The following is a 20,045-nucleotide window of genomic DNA, read 5'->3' on the forward strand; positions in this document are numbered from 1 at the left end:
AGATCCCAGCCACCACCAAGGCCCCTGGGTTGGGACCCAGTGGAGTAAGGAGGTCCGGGTCCCCCTACCCGGGCTGCTGTTATGCCAAAGTGGCAGCCTATCTCTCCACCCACCCCAGCCATCAGGCCACACTGCCCTGCTGCTCAAGTGTTGCCCTATTTACTCTGGCCATTGGGCCACACAGCCCTGACGAGGAGGGCAACCATCTTGACTCTGGCCACTAAGCCACACTGCCCTGTTGACCCAACCATTAGACCATACTGCCTGGAAGCCAAGTGTGGTCATCCAGATTCAGCCGTGGGGATATAATGCCCCTCTGCCCCCGAAAGGGTGACAGGGTGTACCTGCCTCACGACAGGCCTTTGCACCGAAAAATCAATTATTCACTCAGCTCTAGTTCTGTGTTTGTACAGAACCGAGTACAGTGGTTCCTGAGCTGTGACTGGAGCTCCTGGGCACAACAATAATACAAATCATAAGATACAGTTTAACCAGTGCAAAAGACTCCATGGCCACTTTTATTTTGGTATAGAAATGGCTGATTTTGGTTTAGCTTAAGTCAACTGGTTTGATTGGCTTAAGCCAATCAAAATAAGTGACTCTTGTACTGAAATGAGTATCCACACAGCCTTGTGCACTGGTGTAACTGCCAATTTAAAAGTCAATTCAAATGTTTCACTGTAGCTTTCTCACACAGACAAGCCTCTGAAGTCCACATGGCCTGGTGAGTGCTTTATATAGTATATGCAGGGCCAGGATAAAGTGGAAGGAAATTATAACCCTGTGCATCATTCCTAAGCCCTGAAGGGCGACACACAAAAGTCAAACTTGGGGAACCAGAGAACTTGCAAGTTCCAAATTGATGTGAGACAAGAAGAGCCAGAGACCTTGTGAAGCTTGTAAACTCTGAAGGGCTATGTCAGCTATGAGTAGCCAGAATCCTATTGGTCTCTCAAACTGGGAGAGGCTGAGGGAGCCTGGGGTATTGTACATTCTCCAAGATCTGTGTTCAGCTTGTAGTTTGTTTTTAAAATAAGGAAATTAAGAGACAAAAAGTTTTAGGCTTAGGGTTTATTTCTAATAAGATCAGTGAGCATGATGCCAGTCCAACAAAGAACACTGAAGAATATAAAGTATTCAAACAAATTGAATAAGTGTCCTGAAGAACACTAAACTGAGAGGGGGCTCTTGAAGATGTGAAGAAAGCGGTTTTGATGTTCACAATGGACTTTAGTGTATTTGGCAGTATATAACATTAAGCTAGCATGTTATGGTATGTAAAATTCCAGTGCAAGTCAGAGTATGCAACTGTGGAGTATGGATCAGAACTTTCAGAACCAATGCATAACTGTGAAGTAGTTAGAGGCGAGTTGTGCAAGATGTTCACAATGAAACCAGAAACCACGTGACGCTTGCCTATTTTGGGGGGTTTGCTGAACATTCAGAACAAAGACTGTGTTCACCGAAAGATTTGCTCAAGTTCACAAACCTGTCAGCTGACTCTGGGTTCGTTCTCAAATAAATCTGGGCTGATTTGTAGTGCTGTATAAAAATCATTAAATTGGGGGTTTCATATGCAACCAAGTTGCACTCAGTGGCTTTGACTGAGGGTTGGTTTGATATTTTGAGATCATTAGAGCTTGAAACTTAAAATGAAACTCAAGGGATGCAAACGCCACTCTATTCTGCCCCACAACCTGGAACCAAACACAAAGTTCACAGGAATCCTTCAAATGTGCATGGCTGAATTCTGCACAGATCTAAACTGTCTTTATTTTAAATGAAATAAAACCCTGTTGTTCTTTAGCACTGAAGTTTGTGAGAGAGATCTGAAAAATGGACCTGGGCTATGCATGTCTAGGCAGAGTAGTCATTGTGTTGCAAGAAGAAGGCTTATACATAGAGCTGCATGATGGGAGTGTCTACCTGCATTATTATGTCTCTTACTGATAACCTCTAATTTTAATGTGCATCAGAATTCACCAGCAATGTCTTTTTGAGAGGGGGTAACTATTTTGAACCAGGTTTTGAGAATATGTAAGCGGGGGAATGGTCCCGCTATTGTGGGGAACTTTCCTGGCTTCTGTACTACCCCTACTAGTGAAGTGGGCTAGCGAAAGGATCTGAGTCCTTGCTCCCACTTCCTTTACCCATAGGCCTCCCTGCCCTTGAGGACTCCCCTTCCACTCTCCTGTCTGGCAGAGTCCTTGTAACCCCAACAAGACTGGGCCCAGGATTCCTGGGGGGCTCAACCCCCAACGCCTTGCTGTGGGTCACGCCCAGACAGAGGCTAGGGTGTCCCCACTCCAGGGTGCTCTCTCTGCACTGCACCTCCTGACCACTGACACATATCATACAATTTAAAGCAAATACAAGTTATTTAATTAACAATTAATTTTAAAAAGAATAAGGAAAAATGAGAAAGGTTAAAGGAAAACACATCCCTGCTCTGTGCAGGGACCATCACAAACAGTGTCTCTGGATATCAGGGCACTTCACAATCTGTTCCTTGTAGGTCCTGGCCTTCTTCTCAGGCCTGGCTGTGCTGCAGGGTGCTGCGGGTTGGACACTTGCTCTGGCGGTGGCACACACTCTCAGTCTGGTGGTAGGACCTTCTCCCCAGTGTCACCCCCGCCCTGTCAGGTTACGATCCCCCTCCAAGTCTGGCCTGCAGAGCCTCTTGGCTGAGGCATCTCCCTGTGCTGGCCCACTGCCCAGGGTCCCCCTCCTCTCCCCAGCTGCTCGCCGCACCAGCTCTGGACTGCTCCAGCCCCAGCTCCACACTGCCTCAGCATGGCTGCTGCCTGCTGCTGCTGCTCTGCCTTCAGCCTCCTGGGCTGCTTCTCTGGTCTCTCTGGCTCCAGTTGCTACAGCTGTGCTCTCAGGGCAGGTCTGCTCTGCAGGCTGCTTCTGTGACTCTCTCTCGCTCTCACCTGCCTCTGGGCTGCTGTCTGGCCCTCTGGCTCTGGTTGCTGCAGCTCCCCTCCCAGGCCAGGTCTGCTCTCTCTGGCTGTGCTCTGGCTTTTTGGACTGCTGCTCTGCTCCTAGCAGCCTAGCTTGGGCCCCTACTCTCTCCTTAGCTCGGCCCACTCCATCTGACTCAGACATTCCAGCTCACATGGAGGACGGAACCCCCCTGGCCTCCTGACTCCTTGATTAGCCTGCCCGCCCTTCAATCAGACTGATCTGGGCAATGGCCTCTTCACATGATCCTGGAGACTGTCAGTCCTCAGGGCTGGTCAACACTACGGGGAAAATCGATCTTAGAATCGCAACTTCAGCTACGTGAATAACGTATTTGAAGTCGAAGTATCTAAGATCGAATTACTCACCGTCCTCACGGTGGGGGATCGATGTCCGCGGCTCCCCCTGTCAATTCCGCAACTCATTCGGGTTGTGGGTTCAGGAATCGATATATAGCGCATCGATATATCGCGTCTAGATGAGACGCAATATATCGATCCCTGAGCAATCGATTGCTACCTGCCGATACGGCTGGTAGTGAAGACGTAGCCTTAGGTTCCTGATTTCCCATGGACCCCTCCCTTTTTAGTGCTGGGAGCTAGCAATCAAACACTCCCACTGAATGTTCTTAAGGGGACAACAGTCTCCTTACAAATAGAAAGGCACTGTTATAGGCCTGGTTTTTGTAACCACTTGCTCTGAGTCTCTTCTGTGAATCAGTAGTAAATTCAGCAGTGTAGCTCTGTGAAGGATAACATTCCTTATTCCTTCCATGTAAGGAATTTCATATTGTAACTTATTTTCCGCACTTCATTTATTTTGAACCATTATTTGGCCCATTGCTCTGTATGTATTTAAATGAACTACAAACACTTATCGGACATTTTTAACATACACAGATTACTTATGGTGGATTGTATTGCGGTAGGTATTTAGGGTTCTATGGTTATATCAGTTTTGCCTGATATTTCATAATTATTCATATCCAGAAGTGCTATCAGCCATTACAGAGCATTAGCAGCGTCAGTTTAAGCTCTCTTCACCTTCTTCAGTCTGGGTTTTATTTGAAAAGCAGACATGCAGTCCCCAGTGAGAATTAAAGTAGAAGCATTAGCTTGCAAAATATATGCCAATGAGCTAATGATTCTGACACTTTCACAATATGAGCTTTACAAGAAGGCATGCAGACAGCAAAGTCTGTTTTTCTATCTCATATTTTTTTTAATGGCTAAATGTTTGTAGGAAACAAAATGGATTTATTCTGCTCAATCCAGGGTATAATATCAGGACTTATCCGGTTCCGGGCCCCAGGGCTTCAGACAACTAACAAAACACATCTTACTTCTGCTCTGCTAGTTCTCTGTTATGCTTTTCACATCCAGGGAGAAAGAGTAAAAGCATAACCCAATTGAATAAAGCAGCATGGCCTGCTATTCTTTGCTTATGAAGCATCACATGATAGGCACCAATTTAAGAAGAACCCCCACCTGTGGTATGTATGTATGTCACAATCAAGCAATTTCATATAATATAGATGGACGTTTATGACCCTCTCTGGTGACTGGTAGGAACACAAGAGTATGTTAAAAATTGTAGAGTTGTATCAAAGTATGTTTTCATTTATTTTTTAAATAGTTCTATGATTTTATGCCACTTTTTTTTTTTAAAAGGATACTGCAACTGAAGGCTTTTTTTTTTTTTTTTCAGGGACTGCAGCATTTAAAATATGTTGCTTTGATATAATGAAAAACTATACTGAGGTTCTTACTATAGAATTAAAGTAACAGTTTGGTTTTTTGGCTATACAGTCACTGTTTATATATGTATTGGGATAGGACTGTCTGCCATGACAATGTAAAAAAATAACCCCCTTTCTAATAAAAATAAGATGTTCTTTAAACAAGAAGTTAAAGGAAATCCATTCCCCTCTCCCTTGGCCTTTCAGACTGTGGTGAGCATTAGACCAATATTGCCAATTATATGACAATCATGTTGGATAGATTATGAGCACTATATCACATCTGGGAATTCAAATAGAAACTTTTGACCATAAGAGTTAGAACAAAGTATTGGTTACAATGTATTTTTGTTACTTTTTCTACAGTAACTGCCTGGAACAAACACGTGGTATTCAAAACGTTCCTTATATAAGAACGTTCCCTTGACTATAAATATTTTTTTAGATACCTTGTACCCACTGCATCTAGCCTATAGTTGCTGTAAAGAGAGAGAAAGCAGATCTGATGAAGGTAGTGCATTTGTAATATTGTTGAGCAAACTTTCTGATACTCGGACAAATCACTTCACCACTCTGTGCTTCTCTTTGCATTAATTGTTTGCATACTCTATCTATTTCAATTGTAGGGAGTTTTGGGCAGGAACTTTCTCTTACTTATGGGTGTGTACAGTGCCTAGCACAACTGGGCCTCAATCTCAATGAGGACCTCTAGGCAATAATGTAATATAAATCATAATAGTTTGCTTGTGTACAAGATCCAGTACAATTAAGAAATTACTTAAAATGCCAGCTTTTGCAGAATCTATAATAATATTGGCATTCTTTTGCATAGTGTAAGTAGCTGACTGGATGTAGTATAAACATTACTATTATTTGAACATAAACCAAGTAATTACATGGTCCTCAGTTTTCAAAAGCAACTAGCAATTTTGCATGCCCGACTTGCGACACTTTAAATAGACCTGATTTTCTGATGCTTAGACATTTCTAAAAATCTAGTGCCTTTAAAGGTGTCTCAAGTTGGTACCTGAAATCATTAATAACTTGAATTTTCAAAATGAACGTCCCTAGTTGAGTTAGTTTCCTTTTGTATTGAATTTTCCACACCAGTTGTTTTTTCATTATAACCTTGGAGGGAAGGCATTGATATTCAATGGAATCATTATTGTACAGAAACTTTATTTTTAAAGTGCACCTCCATTTGCTGCAGAAGAAAAACCTGTGGCACCCTTCTACATTTGAAGAGCTACTTAACTTTAAGATGAAATGGTTCTGAAGTGCGTTTAAGGGCATTTACTTTAGACACTTTGTTTCTCTTTATTTTTATTCTTTTTATTGGGATTGACTAACGTTATTCATTAAACTAACAATTTCTCCCCTGCCCGTTCTTAAGTGTGACTTGTGACCTTGCAATCTGTGTATTTTGTCATCACAATGTGTTACCATGGAACTGATTTTGATGTCATGAATAAGGGCATTGTGAATTTCCACGTTCCCAAGCATATTTGAGACATAGGTTTGGAAACAAAAAATGACTTCACCGGTTAAATATTGTTAGATCCTATAGTATATCAAAGGTAAGAACACTTGTGCACTATATTCCTTTCCACAGAAGAATCTAAGGTTAGGAATTTCAAAGCAGCTATATACAAGAGTGACAGTACAAATGGCATTTCACAAGATTAAATATTTTGTGAGAGCATAGAACTCTAACCCCTCTGTGTCACTGTAGGAAAAAAATCTTTCGTACTGTTCATGCAGATCTTTCAGATTCTTTAATATACATCATATATAAAGAGGGAGATGTATAAAAAACAGCACTTGGCCCCTATTTGAATTTAACTCCTTGGTGACAATAGCTGCAGCAGTGCAGTATCAGGAAGCCAGAGAGTTAAAGTAGTTTTCTGCTGAGATTGCAAACAGGCAGAGGGAGAGAAATGTAACATTGCTAATGTTGAAGTTGAGAGTTATCTCTGGGCATTTATGGCAAAACAAAGGCTTACCTATGCATAAAAGAGAAATGCATTTTCTTTATGTGGCAGAGCCTGTGCATTGTAGTGTTCATACAAAAAGAAATCAAGTTCCTGTGGTGACCTGCATACCAGCTTTCAGTGAACAGGAGGTTGAGAGTACAGTAGACCCCTCAATACAGGTTGTTTCACAGAGTGTCATATTCATCACAATAAAATGGTTGAGAAAACTTAAAAAAAACCCAAAATCTTAAAATAAGTAAAATACTGTATTGAGTAAAAGTGCTAGACTGACATGGACATTCAATACATTTCATTTTTATTTGTTAAGCTACCAATTTTTATTTGGTTAGATCAGTATTAAAAGATTGGAACTTCTCACCTACCTTGTATTTAATGCTCTGGCTCAACACCACTTACCCCCTGGGCACTGGCCAAATACGTCCTCATTAAGTGGAACTTATGCTAATACCATTTTGATTAAGCAGCAGTCATTGATATTCATTCTCATTTGGCTAAATCACTTCCCTGAAAGACATCCCATTAAGGGTTTTCCTGATTAAGCTGAAGATATAAAGTGTAAATTCACTGAGATGACAGATTATGATAATTATACCTTACGTTTATTATAGCAATATTTATCCCAAAGGCTACCAAAGTGCTTTGCAGCAATGCGCATAAAAGAATCACTTCACTTTCCACTGAAATGTGGCTTCTGGGATAGAAATGTAGTAACCATTCAACATCAGCAATGGTATGGAGATGTTTTTAGGAGTGATTGTGTAGAATAATTTCCCTATCCTAATTCCATGATCAATTTCTTTAGGGAAGCTGAATGCAGTCAGCTGATGTGAAATCTAGACTGGAAAGAAACATCAATGGGAGTTCTGCCTAGACTAGGACTGCACAATCAGGCCCAAAGTGAATTGTTAAAAGTTGTATTTTTTGAGGTTGCTAACATGTATCTGGATGGAGAGAACCAGCAGTTTGATGGTGAATTATGTTAACAGTTTGTTTGATTACATTAAAATGATTGATTCTTGTCATAGTTTGTTGCAACACATGATGTCATGATGAAGTGCCATCTGTTTTCTTTGAAGTACTCTAGGTGACACATCAGAGGGCACCCATTATACAAGGATGACAAAACTTTATTGCACTGTTATCAGGAGACAATTACTGATAATGGGTAATTACCTTATAATTAGTGCCATTACATTTGGGATAGGTTACTTTTGTTTTAATTAAGTGTTTTTTAAGGTGCAGGCTGAAAGTACTGATTTCAAAGGGAGTTAGGTGCCTAACCTGCTTAAGTGCTTTTGAAAATCCCACAAGGGGCTTCTCTACGTATTTAGGTACCTGAAATCTTTGAAAATCAGCCTGAAGTCCTTCTGGTAAATCTCTATCGACCCTCCAAATAGGTACAGAATAGACCTGCCCCCGGACCTGATCTAAAAGGACCTCTCTTAGAAGTGGAATGTTTCCTTGGCTGCTTCAATCCTTGACCTTGCTAGTGAGACTACCAGCAAGAGTGACAAGGTGGGTGAGGTACTATCTTTTATTTGCCCAACTTCTGTGGGTGAGAGAGACAAGCTTTGGAGCCACACTGAGCTCTTCTTCAGTCTCTAAAGCTTGTATCTGTCACCAACAGATAGTTCCCTCACCCACTTTGGCTCTCTAATATCCTGGGACTGACACAGCTACAACTACGCTGCATACTAACAAGAGTGTCAGTTAGTACTAACTTTTATGTGGACATATAGAAATTGATTCAAGACTGCCAACTTTTTTCACTTGCACTACAAAACAGCGTGTAAATGGTAACAGCTTTTGGTTCTCACCAGCAAAGGCTAAATTCCAAATGGTGACCTCCAAGGCTTTCTATCTCATTACTAGCTGCCTGGTCCATCCAGTTCCCCATCTTATGTTGTTACCATCAAACAATCTACATTACTAAAAGGTAATGATTGTGCTACTATAAAATGGAACATCTGTTAATATGTTCCTCGCCTTTCTGAGTTTTTCAGAAGCTGTTCTACTTCAAAGGAGAAGATCAACAAGAGACAGAAGAGGATATTTCTAATGATCAAAACCAACTTCAAATCAAAGGGCTGCTTTGGAGGTATGCTATAATGTCAGTGTGGATCCATCCAGTTATAGATAAACAGCCATCATCATTCATTCTGAAGAGAAACTACATTCTGTATAATACTGATGATACCTAACATGTAAAGCTATTTCACTGTGACACACATGAGCTTGACATGCGTCTGACAAAGTGGGTATTCACCCATGAAAGGTTATGCTCCAATATGTCTGTTAGTCTACAAGGTGCCACAGAACTCTTTGTCCCTTATGAGCTTGATGTAAACACTGTTCAGTTTTATGAAATGACTTAATCGGACTGTTTGTATGCCCCTGCCCAGAATACATTTCCAGATACTTCACAGCAAAGTGGAGTGCCAGAGACAAACTGAAGGATTTGAGGGTACTGCTGTAGGCACAGAGGCTTTTTTCCTATTCTGCAATTTGAAGGAAGGTGGAGAAAACTACATGAGTTGAATTAAGTACTCTATGTACGGAATATGACAATCTATAGAAAAATTACTTGAATAGTGATCAGGTTTAGAGGAGAATGCCATAAGGATATCAGAACTCTTTGACAATACAGGTTTCCTGTTGTATTGTTGTCCTTGTTGTTTAAGGATTTGGTTCTGTAAGATGTTGAACACTTTGGCCCCAATGCAGCAGAGAACTTAAGCATTTTCTTAATTTTAAGCACCTGAGTAGTTCCACTGAAGTGCAATAAAACTCCTTAGGGTGATTTTTTTAAAATGATGCTTCTCCCCTCATTATTATGCCATAGGAAAATACTCTTTTTTGTTCTGCATTAGAATTGTGAGAATACTGCAAAACTAACAAGTAATGGCCAGCATTTGTTTGAATGACACCATGAATTCACGTTGACCATGTTTGTGAACCCTAGCATTTGCTTTTCATGAACAACTGCCAGTACAAATGTAGCTTCTATTAATTTGGTTCCAAGAATGTTTGTGGAAAGCAAAAACGTTGGGAATACTTGTGTGAATATGCACTGGCAGGTGAATGTATTTATATTTGGACAACTAGCACAGAATTGGGTAGAAATTAAAATGTACTAACTAAGGATCTGTTCCTCAAGTCACTGGGGCTGTGTGTTGGCATAGCTGTCTGCCCATGCAAAGAATTTCAGGGTCAGAGCTTAAGTCATAATCTCAATTCTTCAAGATTTGTAGAAATTCAATGGGATGGGAGAGATTAATTTTTATGTCGTGTATTAATTTGAATGAGAATATTCATTGTACAATTTTTATTATTTTGCAAAACTCTGCTAAAGTAAATCTGACTAGGTTAGTACCCATAATAGAACAGGCAGGTAAATTCAAGTGAACAAATTTGTTAATAGCCACAAATGTTCATAATGGTTAATGGCAGTGGACAGATATGGTAAGGCCATTTAAATAAATAAATGTCCCATCTATCTGATGTTTAAAGTAATTGAAAGCATTGCATTAAATTTGTTCTCTGGCAGTCATCCTAGATAAACTGGCATGGTTGGTTAGTTGTGGACTCTACTACGGTATTTACATTAAAATAGCTTGGAAAATTAACCCTTTATTCCTGCCCTGAGCGTGAAAATACAATCCCTTCCTTCCGAGTTTTGACATTCCCCTCTATGATTCCTCCTCCTTGATGGTGACAACTTTGTTTACCTAAAGGCAGCCTTCCAAGAGAACAAATTCCATTCTGTTTAAGGCAGTAAATGGATTTCCCTTGTACTGATTTCCTGGCACCTTCCATTACCTCTGAAGTATTTGCTTTGTTAACTAACTTTTGAGTTTACTTTATCTCTGCTTGGTACCAGAGTGATTCTGAAACCTTTGTTGAAGATGTATAACAATGTGCTCTCACTACAGCACATTCACACTTTAACTCTGCATTTATTTGTCTGTGATCTTGAAAATAAAGAAACTTTCTGCCAAGTTTGGGCAAACATTTTAAAAAAGAAATATGAACCAACTCTCTCCAAGTTAGCAGAACCTAATGTGATAGGTTTGTGTAAGATAGTTTTTGATAATGTGACATTATTATGGTGTCACCTTAGAAGACCCCTGTGCTCTGGGAGCTTCCACATGTAGCTCATCTCTGCCACCAGTATTCCATCCCTGGTCAGCATGTGTTCTCATGGGTCACAGCCACAACATGCAGACATTGCCACATCAATTTTCTGCTCAGATTTTACTGAACTTTACATCTAAATCTTGGAATCTGAATCAGAATCCAAACTTCTTGTCACCTGTTCTCTCTGGGGATGCAGAAAGCATTTCAGGCCTGGTAAAACGGAGTGGGGGCGGGGAAGCAAAGCTATTTTCAGTTACTGTCCTACTGTGGCTACTGATACAGGGAAAGATGTGTATCAGCACAGCATTAGTTTTATAGTGACTCTAGTGGGGCCTGGCTTTGCAAACTTCGAGAAGCCCACACTGATACATGTTTTATGAAGCCTGGTTTTTCATACACTCCCTCCCTACCTTTCCCAAAAAAAAACCATTCCCCTGGAGATTTCAAATATCATATGTCATCTCAGGATAGAATTTTTCAGGGAAGATTTTCTGGGGGAAATTAGTTTTAAACTTATAAAAGAAGATTTTCAAAATGGAAGCTCAAAGTTTGGCTGGTAACTCCACATTTAAACACCTACCTGAATTTCAAAAGTCCTGAGCATTCACTAGCTCCCATTCACTTTTTAGTTTACAGTAGTTTGCTGTTCTGAAAAGGTTAGATACTTTATTTTTTTAATCCCGGTTGATTTTTTGAAAATATTCTGAGTGTGTTTTTGGCTCATCACATGTCCAAAATGGAGTAGACTACAAGCTCCAACTTTTTTTGTTTGTTTGCCTGCCTGCTCAGAAGAATAATCTTTTAGTGTAGTAGTGGCTGGTTGGTTGGTTGGATTCTTTGGTTTTTGTTTTGTTGCTTTTTATGGGGGGGAAATAAACACAAAAGTACACAATCTAAAGAGCATATGATAGAGCATACAGTGAGGTAGGGAGGGAATGGATTAAGTGTGGATTCAGTAGGGCAGATATATAGAGAGAAGGCACAGAAATGCTCCTCTTCTCCATCCCTCCTTGTTGACCTCTGATTCCACCCAGCGCCGCCTGGAAACAGGGTTAGGAAGATTCGTGGCCTGGAACCAAGGAGCAAAGCAAAACTGGGAAACTGATCATCTTGCATATTCTTTTGCCATTTGGGGCTTTTATTTGGACTGGCTTGGTCTTGACTCTCCATGGGGCTATGGGGCCAAGTTGGAGAAATGTTCTTTAAAGTGGCAGGATGCTGTATTTTATTTATTTTTGTTTTCCTTCCCCCATCCCCCATTAGTGGTACCTTTAGACTAGATCTGCACTTGTACAGGGTGGTTTTCACATTGATTCATTTTTAATAAAAGTTTATAAATCTAAACTGCTGCTGACTGCAGGTTGAGCTGCTATGTCAGAGGCAGGGGTAGGAGGAGACAGTGAAAAGCATAGAAGGGCATGAGTTCAGGAAGGAGTATGGAGAGTGGATAGGGATCAGGAGGGATGTGAACTGACAGTAGGTACAAGGTCCTGGCCACTGGTCTAGGGGACTATGCATTTTAATTTAGTTTAAATGAAGCTTCTTAAATATTTTAAAAACTTTATTTACTTTACATATAACAATAGTTTTGTTATATATTATAGACTTAGAGAGAGAGACCTTCTAACAATGTTAAAATGTATTACTGGCATGTGAAACATTAAATCAGAATGAATAAATGAAGACTCAGCACACCACTTCTGAAAGGTTGCCAACTCCTGATCAAGATTAAACGTTAAGGGCTGGATTTTCCTGTCCACTCCACTCGCATTGCACTGTGCCAGTGCCATGATAGAGTAGGCTCCAGCTGCTCAACTTCTAGTGCCACTAACCAGTGCAAGAACAGGAAGCTCTTTGTGTCTCTTCAGCAGTCCGCTGTATCTGAACAGATGGGGGGAGAATTGTGTCCCAAGGCCCGTATCCTTAAAGGTATTTAGGCACCTAATTCCCATTGATTTCAATGGGCAGTAGGTGTCCTAAATACCTTAGTGGATCTGGGCCTACATGTTTAAAATTTTCACTATGGCCAGAAACCTCCCTTCTCCTCCTCCACCTTCCAGACCACCATATCCCACCCAGAGATAATGCCTCACCTCCTGCCATTTACATATATTATAGATTTGTTAAAGTCTCCAGAAGGGCAGCCCAGTTTTGATGGCTCTCATAGCATTATTTGGGGCTGGACTAACCTCCTGATGATCTTAGGTAACATGAGTCTAATTTTTGCAACTTTTTTTTTTAGAAAGGGAAATTCACTTCAGTTATGCAGAGATAAGGCTGTGTGATGGGGCAAGGCCAGATGGCTACAGTAAAGTACTGAGAAACAGGTATGTTAGCCCCAGCCTAAACAAATCCCTAGTACCCTGGTAACCAAATGGCAGTTGCTCCAGGTTAATCAAGGCACCTGGAGCCAATTAAGATCTTTCTAAGAGGCAGTAGAGATAGCTACTCTTAATTAGAACACTGCACCAATAGCAGGCATAATCAGGCACCTGGGTTTTAAAAGAGGACTACTCCAGGTCAAGCAGGCAGGTAGGCCAGGGGAGGTAAGTGTGTGTGAGGAGCTGGAGAAGAATACAAGGAAGCTGAGAGTGAGAGGTATACTGTGGAGATTAGAGGAGGACAGCGTTATAGACCCAGGAGGAAGGTCCTGTGGTGAGCGGATAAGCAGGTGTTTGGGAGGAGGCATGGGAAGTAGCCCAGGGGAGTTGTAGTTGTCAATGCAGCTGTTACAGGGACTATAGACAGCTGTGATCCAAAGCCCTGGGCTGGAACGCGGAGTAGAGGGCGGGCCCGGGTTCCCCCCCAAACTTCCCAACTCCTGATCAGACACAGGAGGAGCTGACCCAGACTGTGGGTTCCACAAGAGGGGAAGATCACTGAGGTGAACAAATCCGCCAATAAGCGCAGGAGCCACCAAGGTAGAGGAGGAACTTTGTCACAGCTGACAGTGTATTTCAGTCGACTCCAGCATGCACTCAAAAAATAATATGCTTTCTGTGCAAAAATTGTACCCCATTACAAAAAATTTGACTTTGAAAATGGCTGACAATTAAAGGTTAAGGCATCCAACACTTCCCTGCCATATAATTCTCCTACACTCGCTCTCCTCCCACCTGTCACCATCCACACAAATTTGCTTCCCTGAAATTTGCAAAAACATATGCAAATGTCAAAATAATAAATGACTAGGAGATTATAAAATCCCACTTTCTATCTGAGGATTCCATTTCCAATCTGTTATAAAACTAACATATACTACGCATAATATTATTCCCCTCCCCCCCAAAACAGCCTACACACATTGGTTTCTACACAGTAGAGTTAACACTGTATTTGCAAGCTCTGCAAAGACTTAAGTATACCAGCACCGTATACCCAACACTCTTCACAACACAAAATAAGTGTAAAATCTTTGTCAACAAAGTGTAATATTGGGTGTTACTGTTGGAATATGTGTATATATATATTTATATATTCATGTAATATGTTACAGGCTGCTAGGGCCTAGCGAATTAAGTATGCATTGCATGTTGGCAACTAAAGCCAAAGACTTCACACATTTGCAGTTTGAAGTCAAACATCGATCCAAAGCCCTGATTTTGAAGAGGTGTGCAGCGCCGGCTCCCACGCCTTATAATTAAAAGCAGAGCTCGATTGGCCATCAAGATTTCATTCTAATCTCCAGACTCTGGTGCAGTATGAAAGGGATGTGAATGGGGACTAAATGGGGGTGATAGATAGCTCGGTGGTTTGAGCATTGGCCTTCTAAACCCAGGGTTGTGAGTTCAGTCCTTGAGGGGCCCATTATAGGGATCTGCAGCAAAATCAGTACTTGGTCCTGCTAATGAAGGCAGGGGGCTGGACTCAATGATCTTGCAATGTCCTGTAATGGGGCAAGGCCAGATGGCTACAGTAAAGTACTGAAAAACAGGTATGTTAGCCCCAGCCTAAACAAATCCCTGGTAACCAAATGGCAGCTGCTCCAGGTTAATCAAGGCACCTGGAGCCAATTAAGATCTTTCTAGAAGGCAGTAGAGATAGCTACTTTAATTAGAACACCTGCAGCCAATCAAGGCAGGCTAATCAGGGCACCTGGCTTTAAAAAGGAGCTCACTCCAGTCAGGCAGGGAGGAGCCAGAGGAGAGGAGGAGCGTGTGTGAGGAGCTGGGAGCAAGTGGCTGAGAATGAGAGACCTGCTGGAGGATTGAAGGAGGACAGCATTATCAGACACCAGAGGAAGATCCGTGGTGATGGATAAAGCAAGGTGGTTTGGGAGGAAGCCATGGGAAGTAGCCCAGGGAGTTTGTAGCTGTCAGCACTGTTACGGAGGCACTAATAGACAGCCTGCACACAGGGCCTGGTGGAACCTGGATGAGGGGGCTGGGTTCCCCAACTCCAACTCCTGATCAGACACAGGAGGAGTTGACCCAGACTGTGGGGAAGATCACTGAGGTGAACAAATCCACCAATAAGCGCAGGAGCCGCCAAGGCAGAGGACGAACTTTGTCACAGTCCCTTCCAGTTGTAGGAGATAGGATATCTCCATTAATTTATTACGGTTTTTTATCTGCCTGCTCTCCAATCCCATAGGAAGGCCCCTTATGAGGGTCTAACACTACTAGACTCCACTGAAACACACTTTCACTTGAACTGTTTTTTTTAACAGTGTTATGTATGTGAATATATTTGTATCCAGGTCTGTTACTTGGCAGTAGCACGTATATAGGTCTCAGAGTTTTTGGGATTGTGTCCTGAGCAGATTCAGCACAGATATTACTTCTCATTTTAGGCACAATATTTTCAGTTATTTCCAGTTTATTTCTTATTTAAGCTTCATGTAATCCCTCAAAAGTGTGTTTAAAAAACTTTTCCTTTCTGTGTGAGTGTGTCAGCTTTGTCTTTTGCACTGTGATTCTCTGTTGACATTAGTGTTGGAGATCTGATGTTCATTGCTGTTTTATAAAGATCTTTTACAGAAGGGCTGATGCAGTGGAGAAATTATGATAAATATACCTGCAGTTTGAGATTTTCAAAACTGAATAGAATACTTAAGAGTGAAATTTTTAAAAGCCAAAGTCAATGGGACCTAAATAACTTTTGAAGATGGTATTTAGGCTTCTGAGTCACTTAGGCACTTTTGAAAATTTTACAATTAGACTCTCAACTATCAATGATTTGAATGGAAGTTGTGTTAAATCCCTTGGTCATCTTTGAAAAATCTTGGGCAGAAAGTCTGATCCAACCCTGTAAATTTCATGGAAACTCATTGTGCTTACCCGGCAGACATCCATCTTTGAATGTTAAGATCATTTCCTTTCTCCCTGAACTGGGGTTGATGGAAAAGAGGCAAGCACCTCCCTGTTTTGTAGACACTTCTGCTAATAGTGACTGCAGGCTCCTTTTTTGTTTTTCTCAGGTGAGAGCAAGAATGTTATAACATAGGGGTCTAAGTACAAGGGAGAAGAAGTGACTAAAAAGAGATGGAGCTGCAAATAAAGCAGCTGGAGAAAAGAGGGGCATCCAGTTTAGGCCCATGTAAACAAGTTTAGTTAAAATGAGAACTAACCAAAACCAAACCTTTTCTGGAGCAAAGGAAACTCCCAGTTTGGCAACCATTGCCTCCTACCATCCATGTGATACTCTGATTCATTCTTTTGCTCATGGCCTCCTGCCAGTATTACTACGACTTACTATTATATGCAAAAGCTTACATGTACAAAATTGTAGCCAGATAGAGGTCTTTGGGGAAAACTGTTTGTTTAGGCCATTTTGTCAAAAATATCACTTCCGTATGTACATTTTTTGAGCACTCTGACCTACGCACAAAGGAGATGAATTCTAACACTTCTGTGTATGACTTGTGTTTTGCATATAAAAATTCCATCACTTACAGACTCAAGTGATAACATATAGAAATTGTGCATGCACAAATGACAGCCATGTGGAGGCACTTTTGAACACTTAGCTCTTTATGTCTGGTATATGGTTCAGGTCATTTTTACCAAAAGGGCATTTGGAGAATGGAAATAGCTTTTTAATCATTCTATCCCATGTCTGAAAAAGTACTATGAATTAGGATGGATACTGCAATTTAAGGGTTAACATTGTTACAAGTGCGGGGGAGGGAGGGGAACAGGAGGACTGGAGACCTCAAAATTTAATAAATGAATACTTAAAGATTAAAAAGAATGATTTTTAAAAAGGAAAATATTCTGCTTAAACTTTAAATGGTTTTAAAATCTGTAACTAAGCTATAATCTTCCAGCGGCACTAGTGTAGTCTGTATGAGTCATTGCTTCTTATTTCAGATCATACTGATTGAAGGTTGGCTCAAATCTATCAGATCCCTCTAAAATGGTCATGCTCCTAGATAAGCCAACGGAACCCAGTGTGTGCATCTGCAGGCAGAAGTTAACCCAAGCCTTATGGTATGAGTAAAGTGCTTGGGAACCAAGAATCCTGTGCTATAATCTGAATCCTAAGTCATCGTGCTTTGGCTTTTCCATTTATAACATTGGGGATAATAACTTCCCCACAGGCATGTTGAGCACAGAATAAGTAAATGATGCAATGTGCTGTGGAGATGAAAATTAGAATATGACTAGGTACTGTGCTGACTCTAGCATAATCATTCTGGGCAGCATAAAGATGTGTGGATGGATGCAATTATTAGCAAATCTAGTGTACTGCAGGTGGCAGTTGCTGTAGAGAGTCTTTCAGTCAGAATAAGATAATCTTGTTCAGTGGTTTGCAATAGGAATACAGTGTATTACTGCTACTTAGGAGAGGCTCTGTCTGACTAAGCAAATACCATTAGAACCAACTATTTATAACTGAACACACTTGAATAAGAAACATGTGGGGAATAAAACTCTTGTTAGTTTATTTGCCCTAACTTAGCTGAAATGTAGCCCTGTAATTATGTACTGGATGTCAGGGACAGAGAAACTAGTGACCGCAAACACACTTCCTCATTCCTTCTCCTTCCTTCAGGAGTGGTTCGGATCAGGTATTCAGCTGAAACTGCCAAAATGCATATTTTCTTACCAGTTCACAGGGAGCCATCTCCAAATATTTTTCACTTGGGTTCACACTTCTTTTTCTTTTAGGAGCCAAGAAAAATCCTTTTATTAACCCATGTACCTGGTTAATCACTCCTCTTGCCCCCACCCACAAAGAGAAAAAAAAACACTAAAAAACTACTCTGTTACTGCACAAGAAACTAACTCCCCATCGCTGTTCAAGAACAACAGATATTCTATATCACATAATATTAACACAAAACGTCATCTCTGTGATATTTACATTAACCTGCTGTTTGACTCTCCATAAGAGAATCTGATACCAGATGCACTATTGTGCCAGAAATGTTGGAACAAAATGTGGTGGGTTGACAAACCTGTCTTGCTGCATTGCTTCTGGCCTATTAAAAAAGAAATCATTTATTGTGCTTTGTTAGTACATTTACAGCAATGAACTACATTATATCTGGCTAGTGATTATTGTCTGACTGTGAAAGTATCTGTTGAAAAGATTGTAATGGGCACAAAGAGAATTCACGCTATCCCACAGCATTGTTATCGGCCAATGGGACATGGAATGTAGTTGATATTTTATTTTAGAAAGCTAAGGAAGATTGGGTTTACTGCACTGGACAATAAATTTACAGCAGGTCTTTTGGCATCATGCTTTTCAATATCCACAGTAAGTGGGTCTGAGCTTTGAATTCTAGTCCTAGCTCTCTCACTGACTCCTGCTTGGGTCCCAAGCAAGTCACTTTAGAACTAAATTATGCATCCTCCTCCAATGCAAGTAAACTGGATGGGGGGAGAGGGTTCAGAGAGCCATTTTTCATCTTCAGTTTTCTCACCTGTAAAATGGGAATAATGATATTGGTCTCCTTTGTAAAGTGCTGTGGGATCTACAGATGAAAGGCGCTATGTAAGCGTTAGGTACTGTGTTATAGCACTCCTGTCCAGGGGTTCCTAGCAGTTGGAACGAAAAGCGGTAAGGGATGACCTTTATAGAAAAGTCCCATAGGATTTAATAGGGTTCTACAGAAATTACAGTGCTATGGAAATTCCTCTGAATATCAGTAGAATGGAGAATAAGCTCCTTTATTAAAGGTTGTGGCATCATCCCATTGAAGTCTGTAGCGGGGATATAACTGCCATGTCAGAGGTTCCCTTTTTCACAATATAAGAGCCATAACACAGCCCTTAAACCCTCTCTGTGACTGTTTTCTCATCTTTAACAATATTTACTTACTCACCTCAAAGAGGTATTAAGACAATTAACTAGTTGATGTGCAATGAACAGTAGCATCAGTGATATATAACTACTGAGTATCATTAACTTCAAAATTCTGCTGTAAAAATAATTCACTAAGAAACAAGTCTTTAAGTCTTAATAACATACTTATCATTTTAACATGTTTGGGTTATCGGCCATCCTAAAATCCAATGGCAGGCTACAGCCCATGCAGGTTACTGGACGTAGCTGATGCCTGGGTCTTTAACAGTAGGGATTTTAACAATCTAGTGTGTTCAGGAGAAGACATATAAACTAATGCAACATGAGAACACTCTCACAAAGTACCTAGAAAAGAAAAGCATTAAGCTTATGTTAGAATGCATTTGAGTTTCACAGTACTAATTGACCGTTTGCTCATTAGGATTAAATTTATTCACACAGCACAAATCCTTGCAATGGAAATTACATGCAAACCACATTTAAGAACACAGTCTCATTGTCTAAGGGAGTATTGGTCCGACTTCCAAAGATATCCTTGAATTATTTTTGTGGTGAAATATTTCTGTGCATAGTGCCCAAGGATATAGAGTTGAAGGAAGAGACAAGAGTAGGGTTGTAAAGGAAATCACATAACCAGAACTGTACTGGCACATCCTGCATCCATCCCTGACCATAACTTAGATTGTAAGCTCTTTGGATCATGCCTGTCTTTTTGTACTATATTTGTACAGCACCTAACACAATGGGATCCTGGTCCATAACTAGGGCTTCTAGGTGCCACAATAATGCAATTAATAAATATCAACAATAATAATAAACAAACAAGTTGGATAACAAGGGGTACACCAAGAAATCCAAAGTAATGCTAGAAATCTAAAGAAAATAAACTAACACTTGAGAGGTTCATGCATGTAATAAAATGTCTTGTTCTTTCTTTGGGATGGTGAGGGCTCCTT

This window comes from Chelonoidis abingdonii, chromosome 1 (genome assembly GCF_003597395.2).
Source record: "Chelonoidis abingdonii isolate Lonesome George chromosome 1, CheloAbing_2.0, whole genome shotgun sequence".
NCBI lineage: Eukaryota > Metazoa > Chordata > Testudines > Testudinidae > Chelonoidis > Chelonoidis abingdonii.